The sequence below is a fragment of the Xenopus laevis genome, chromosome 7S, assembly GCF_017654675.1.
Source record: "Xenopus laevis strain J_2021 chromosome 7S, Xenopus_laevis_v10.1, whole genome shotgun sequence".
Taxonomy (NCBI): Eukaryota; Metazoa; Chordata; class Amphibia; order Anura; family Pipidae; genus Xenopus; species Xenopus laevis.
In genome coordinates this window covers 43,643,415-43,650,434 of record NC_054384.1, presented here as the reverse complement: position 1 = coordinate 43,650,434, position 7,020 = coordinate 43,643,415, and positions in this window count along the sequence as shown.

Genomic DNA, 7,020 nt, shown 5'->3' with positions numbered 1-7,020 from the left:
TTTACCATTTTTAAAAGATTCATTTTTATTTTCGCAATTTAGAAAGTGCCAACAATTTACCAATTTCATTAAATGACCTAATATATCCACAAATTGAGAATACAAATGTCCATACCAGGGCAATGCATTGTATTGTTCTGCACCACAGAGGTACTAAGTAAATATATATTATTACAGTGTGGGGAAAATATAAATATTAGTTTACAGTAGATGGAGTCAGCATTTTAGAAAAAGAGTAATAAATTAAAGACATTGCTTTTGCTCAGGTAAAGTAACCAGTAGCAGCCAAGCAGGAGGTCGCTTTTATTGGTTACCTATTTAAAAGCAAACATCTTTGCTATGGGTTACTGCACCTGGACACCTGTTATAAAAGTTACAAATAGAAAAAAATGCATAAATAAGAATAAAAAGTCAAATTTTGCAATGTTAGACTCTTAGAATATTGTGTATAGCTGACTTATGAGGCATTCTTGAAGGTGGCATAATCTATTGGAGTAAACAACTTTTTCATAAATAGAACAGAAATGGTTGTCATTTAAAATGATATTAAATCATTACTGTTCTCAATATATTCCCTTAAGGAGTAAATGTAGAAGCTCTAAGAATCATCCTATGTGGCTTAATACAGAAGTAAAGAAGTTAATAGGAAAGAAGAGAAAGGCATTTAAAAACTACAAATCTGTTGGGACAGAAGCTGCATTTAATGAATATAAACACTGTAATAAATTTTGTAAATCAGCAATCCGGAAGGCAAATAAAGGAAATGAAGAGTTAATTGCAGTGGAGGTAATAGTAAAAAGATGCAGGTTGAGAGTGTTGCTCCATTAAATAATGATACCAGTATGGTTGTAACAGATACGGAAAAGGAAAATGTGCTAAATCAGTTCTTTTCTTCTGTGTATACAATAGAGGAGTCGGAGTTCCCAGGCTCACTTTATAGCTGCACTAATGGCTCAGCATAATCTAGCCAGTGGCTGACTCAGGATATAATTCATAAAGCTTTAATAAAAATTAATGTAAACAAGGCTCCAGGGCCTGATGGCAAACACCCCCGGGTTCTAAGAGAGCTTAGTTCAGTTTTAGACCAGCCCCTATTACTGATTTTTTCAGATTTACTTTCATCTGGTATGGTGCCTATGGATTGGAGAAAAGCTGATGTTTTTCCAATATTTAAAAAGGGATTACAATCTCAGCCTGGCAATTACTGGCCAGTAGGTTTAACATCTGTGGTGGGCAGATTAATTCACATTCAAAATTTTGTGCTAGTGAATGGTATTATAAGCAGCAATCAGCATGGCTTTATGAAGGATAGGTCATGTCAGACAAATTTGATTGCTTTTTATGATAAGGTAAGTAAGATGCTGGACAGTGCAGCAGGACAGGAGATGTGATCTATTTGGATTTTGCCAAAGAGTTTGATACTGTGCCCCACAAACGACTGCTTTCTAAACTAAGGTCTTTTGGGCTTAATGAAGTAGTTTGCACATGTATAGGAAACTGGCTACAGGATCGGGTACAGAGGGTGGTTGTTAATGGTACATTCTCTACTTGGAGTAAGGTTCTTAGTGGGGTCCCTCAGGGCTCGGTATTGGGTCCACTTTTATTTAACTTGTTCATTAATGACTTAGAGGAGGGTGTTGTAAGTAATGTATCAGTGTTTGCAGATAACACAAAACTATCCAGCCAAATTAATTCCATCCAGGATGTGGCAAGCTTGCAACACGATCTTGACAAACTGGGCAGCTAAGTGGCAAATGAAATTCAATGTTGATAAATGTAAAGTCATGCACCTGGGATGTAAAAATAAGCCACTTATACCCTTAATGGGACTGCACTAGGCAAATCCATAATGGAAAAGGACCTTGGAGTCCGTGTAGATGATAAACTTGTCTGTAGAAAGCAATGCCAGTCAGCAGCATCAAGGGCAAATAAGGTCTTGAGCTGTATTAAAAGGGGCATAGAATCACGGGAGGAGGGGGTCATTCTTCCACTGTATAGAGCACTTGTAAAGCCCCATCTAGAATATGCCGTGCAGTTTTGGTCTCCATCACTCAAACAGGACATTGTGTTATGCAATATGTTGGCGCTATATAAATACATGTTAATAATTGTATTACAGAGGGTACAGAGAAGGGCAACTAATCTGGTAAAAGGTATGGAAAATCTTAGCTATGAGGAAAGACTGGCCAAATTGGGGATGTTCACGCTGGAGAAGAGGCGCTTAAGGGGAGATATGCTAATTATGTATAAATATATAAGGGGATCATATAATAATCTCTCTAATGCTTTATTTACCAGTAGGTCTTTCCAGCTGACACAAGGTCACCCATTCCGATTAGAAAAAAAAAGGTTCCACCTAAATATTCTGAAGAGATTTTTTACAGTGAGATCTGTGAAGATGTGGAATTCCCTCCCTGAATCAGTGGTACATGCTGATACATAAGATAGCTTTAAGAAGGGGTTGGATGGCTTTTTAGCAACTGAGGGAATACAGGGTTATGGGAGATAGCTCATAGTACAAGTTGATCCAGGGGCTAGTCCGATTGCCATTTTCGAGTCAGGAAGGCATATTGGAGAGGCTTCAGATGGGTCTTTTGCCTTCCTCTGGATCAACTAGCAATTAGGCAGATTAAAAAAAAACTAAAATGTTGAACTTGATGGATGTGTGTCTTCTTTCAACCTTCCTTACTATGTTACTATTTTATTACATACACTGTGTAAACTATACTGGTGCAAACTGTACTGATTACTTAGAGTTTGAAATTTTGCCCTGTTTACTGCAATAAATAATAAAACACAAGTATTTCAAGGTTTTGTCTTAAAGGAACAGTTCAGTGTAAAAACAAACACTGGATAAATAGATAGGCTGTGCAAAATAAAAAAATGTTTCTAATATAGTTAGTCAGGCAAAAATGTAATGTATAAAGGCTGGAGTGACTGGATGTCTAATAAAACAGCCAGAATCCAACTTCCCTCTTTTTCAGCTCTCTAAAGGTGGCCATAGACGCACAGATAATATCGTACGAAACGAATTTTCGTCCGATATTCGTTGCGTGTATGGTGGAAAAAGAGCCGACCGATATCGGCAGAAGACTTGGATATCGGTCGGCTCGTCGATCGGGCTTTGTTAATGCTGAATCGTCAGATACAGGTAGAATTCTATTGTTTCTTCCGTATATCTACCTGTATATCGGACGATTCAGCTCTACACGTGTGTATTGAAACGAACGATCTTTCTTGGAAAGATCTTTTCCAAGAAAGATCGTAATTGTTACGTCTATGGCCACCTTTTTACTCTGAGCTAGTCAGTGACTTGAAGGGGGGCCACATGGGACATAACTGTTCAGTGAGTTTGCAATTGATCCGCAGCATTCAGCTCAGATTCAAAAGCAACAGTTATGACCCATGTGGCCCCCTCAAGTCACTGATTGGTTACTGCTTGGTCACCAGGGTAACCAGTCAGTGGAAAATATTCTCAGATGGAGGGCACTCCATCTATATGTATATATAATATGTATATAATATGCAATATTATTAACTTATGGGTGCAAATAAAGTCCAAAAGAAGCCCCCATATAAGGCCAAACACAGAATAATGTTAGCAAAAAAAGGGGCCTGCGCTCCAAATAAATAGATAGACCAAGTGGTATTTGAATAGTCATATATTTATATATTTAAAAAGAAATACATGCATAATACAGGGCAAAAAACATGCCAGAAGATATCACAGAAAATCAATTATACATACCACTTAAAATATGGTCAAACAGCAATATGAAAAAGAAAGCGGATACACCTGCCCTGAGAGGAGAATCACCCCGACGTTTCGGCTTTTAGCCTTTCTCAAGGGGAATTCTGACCTTTGTGTTCAGCAAGCAGCTATAAATACCTTTATGGCTTCACTGTCATCGTTCAGCGTTTTCGCGCGCTGCAGTTCCGCACGTCGCAATGTGCACACTTCCGGACATGTCATATCCGTGGACGTTGTGTCCAGATCAATGACGCGGTTCACGGACTTAATTTGGAACGCAAGCAACTAACCCTAGTAGCCATTCATTGGCATAGTATATCTTAGCAACCGCTTTATGCCCTGCATAATATTGACATTGCGACATTATAACACTTTTATTTAGACACTCTCTTACTTTTATATATAGCCACTATACATATACAGAGTTTATCGCAAAAAACTTCTATCCGTTCTTGTGATAATGCATTGAGATCCACTAATATTAAGTTACCACAATACACTCCAATTAAGATCAATATCCTTTAAAAACATGCGCATATTGTATTAATTTTAAACCATATTCACTTATTATACAAGGACTTTCTTCTAAATCAATTATAAAATATCTATTTATTTGGAGTGCAGGCCCTTTTTTTGCTAACATTAACCAGTCAGTGGAAACCAAGAGAGCTGAAAAGCAGGAAGTAGTGTTCTGTTAGTCATCCAGTCACTCCAGTCTTTATAGATTACATTTTTGGCTAACTAACTATATTAGAAACATATTTTATTTTGCACAGCCTATCTATTTACCCAGTTTTTATTTTTATACTGAACAATTCCTTTAATGTGAAATATGAATGAAATCTGTAGAAAATATTGTTTAGAACAAGCCCAATTTATTGAACTAATGCTGACGAGGGGGTATACAACCCCTGAAAAGTGGACCTGTCACCCAGACACAAAAATCTGTATAATAAAAGTCCTTTTCAAATTAAACATGAAATCCAATTTCTATTTTTTTTTAAAGATTTCATAGCTGTTGTAAGCTCATTTAAAAATCTCATCTGTCAATAAAATATTGTCTGCCCCTCCTCTATGCCTTAGGCATAGAGGCGGGGCAGACAATTACTTTCACTTTCCACTGCTCCCCCATTCTGGTGCACATACAATATTCTGAGATGATGCAACGCTTGCCTTAATAACAGTGTCCACAAAATGGCTACTGCCTGCTTGCTATAATTCTGAATTCCCAGACTGAAGGAAACAAGATTCAAATAATTTATATAGTGTAATTAAAGTTTATTTTGCCACTTCCCTGGCCTACACAAATACCCTGCTCCAAACCCAGCTCTCTCTGTTTCAAGTCATACCCCAATCCACCCCAAAACCCTCAACTAAAAAAACTAAAGCTAGAAATGCATTGGTCCTGCTGGCTATACTCCCCATAATACAAGGCTGATGTCTATTTAGCTATGAATTAAAATGCTGGGGAATTCCCTGCTACTCAGTTGAACTGAAGAAGGCCACTGTCCAGAACATTTCTAGCTTGATTACAGCTGTGCTTCTCATCTACATTTAAAGAAAACACCCCTCAGAATACAGTATATAACAGCTATCATGAGAAATGGATTGTGATTCAGATAGGGGTCCCTAATACATAGTAAGTTAGGTTGAAAAAATACACACGTCCATCAAGTTCAACCTTCCAACCTTTTTAACCTGCCTTACTGCTAGTTGATCCAGAGGAAGGCAAAAACCCCCATCTGAAATCTCTCCAATTTGCCTCAGAGGGGGAAAAAATTCCTTTCTGACTCCAAAATCAGACTAGTCCCTGGATCAACTTGTACTATGAGCTATCTTCCATAACCATGTATTCCCTCACTTGCTAAAAAAACATCCAACCCCTTCTTAAAGCTATCTAATGTATCAGCCTGTACAATTCCACATCTTCACAACTCTCACTGTAAAAAAAAACCCTTCCGAATATTTATTTCTTCTAAATGGGATGGTGACCTCGTAATAGGTTGATAGAAATATTCCGCCATCTGACAGTTGTTACAACTAAATGCACAACATGGGAATGTACCTCTCCTAGGAGGGAATAGATACGTCTATGATCCTGTATCAGCTTTAATGAAATAATTAATACACCATCCCCTATATGTAAAAAAAGTCACTGTTTGCCTAGGAGCAGTAACCCACAGTAACCAATGAGATGTTTTTGACCATTAAATTCTACCTGCTGATTGATTGCTATGGGTTACTGCTCCTGGGCAAACTTAGTGTATGTTATTACATAACCCTCATTATGTTTAAATAGATAGCACATTTAAAGGGGTAGTTCATCTTTGAGTTAGTTTACTTTTCATTTGGTCTTCATTTTTTATATTGTATAGGTTTTTAAAAGATTTGTCTTCTTCTGCATCTTTCCAGCTTTCAAATGAAGGTCACTGACCCCACCAGCCAAAAAACTATTACTCTGAAACGCTACAATGTAGCATAACTAAACTAAATTTTAACTGTTGAACTGCCCCTTTAAGATGGCAGGGGCATTACTTCTGAATAAAATGGAAAGTTTGTTTGCTGACTGTTTATTTTGTTGGTGCGTTGGTAACAGACAAAACTTTTCTAAAGAATGAAATATTTTCTCTTTGTTTAAAATGCTGCATTTGTGTTCTAGAACAAGAAGTATTTTCCACATGCACCTCATATTACTCATGCACCACTTCCCCAAAGCACCCTTTGTTGGTTAAAGAAGTTTTTTTGTTAGACACCATTCCTTTGTATAGTTTTCTATGTCAGAGAATAGAAACCTAATAAAGAAAGCAATCCTCTGCTGCTTGCATCAGCGGGTTTTAATCAAGTGACATCTTGTGGTTAAGCTCATGATTGCAGTATTGTTAAAAATGAAAGTAAACTAAACTGAAGGTCAATGAATCCAGCAGTCACAATAATAATAAAAAAAATTCTTGCTTGATATTGCCTGTGAAGGAAAATGATTAAACAGAGCAGACTTGTTTGCAGGGACAGTTGTTAGTGCTGTAATTTGTCATGTCCTGTAGAGCAAAAATTCCATACCCAGAGAAGTTAAATATATGCCCCATAGATGTACTGTATTGCTTTACTTGGAAGGGACAGCTGCAGTAGGGTGGTCTGTACATCATTACAGAAAGGCAATATGGTGCAGGTTACACTTTATAGCAGGATGTTTTGCTGAAATGCTGGGCATATGTCACTAAGGGCAGCCCTGTGGTAGTCATGTTCAGTATTACATTTATGTTGTCTTTCTC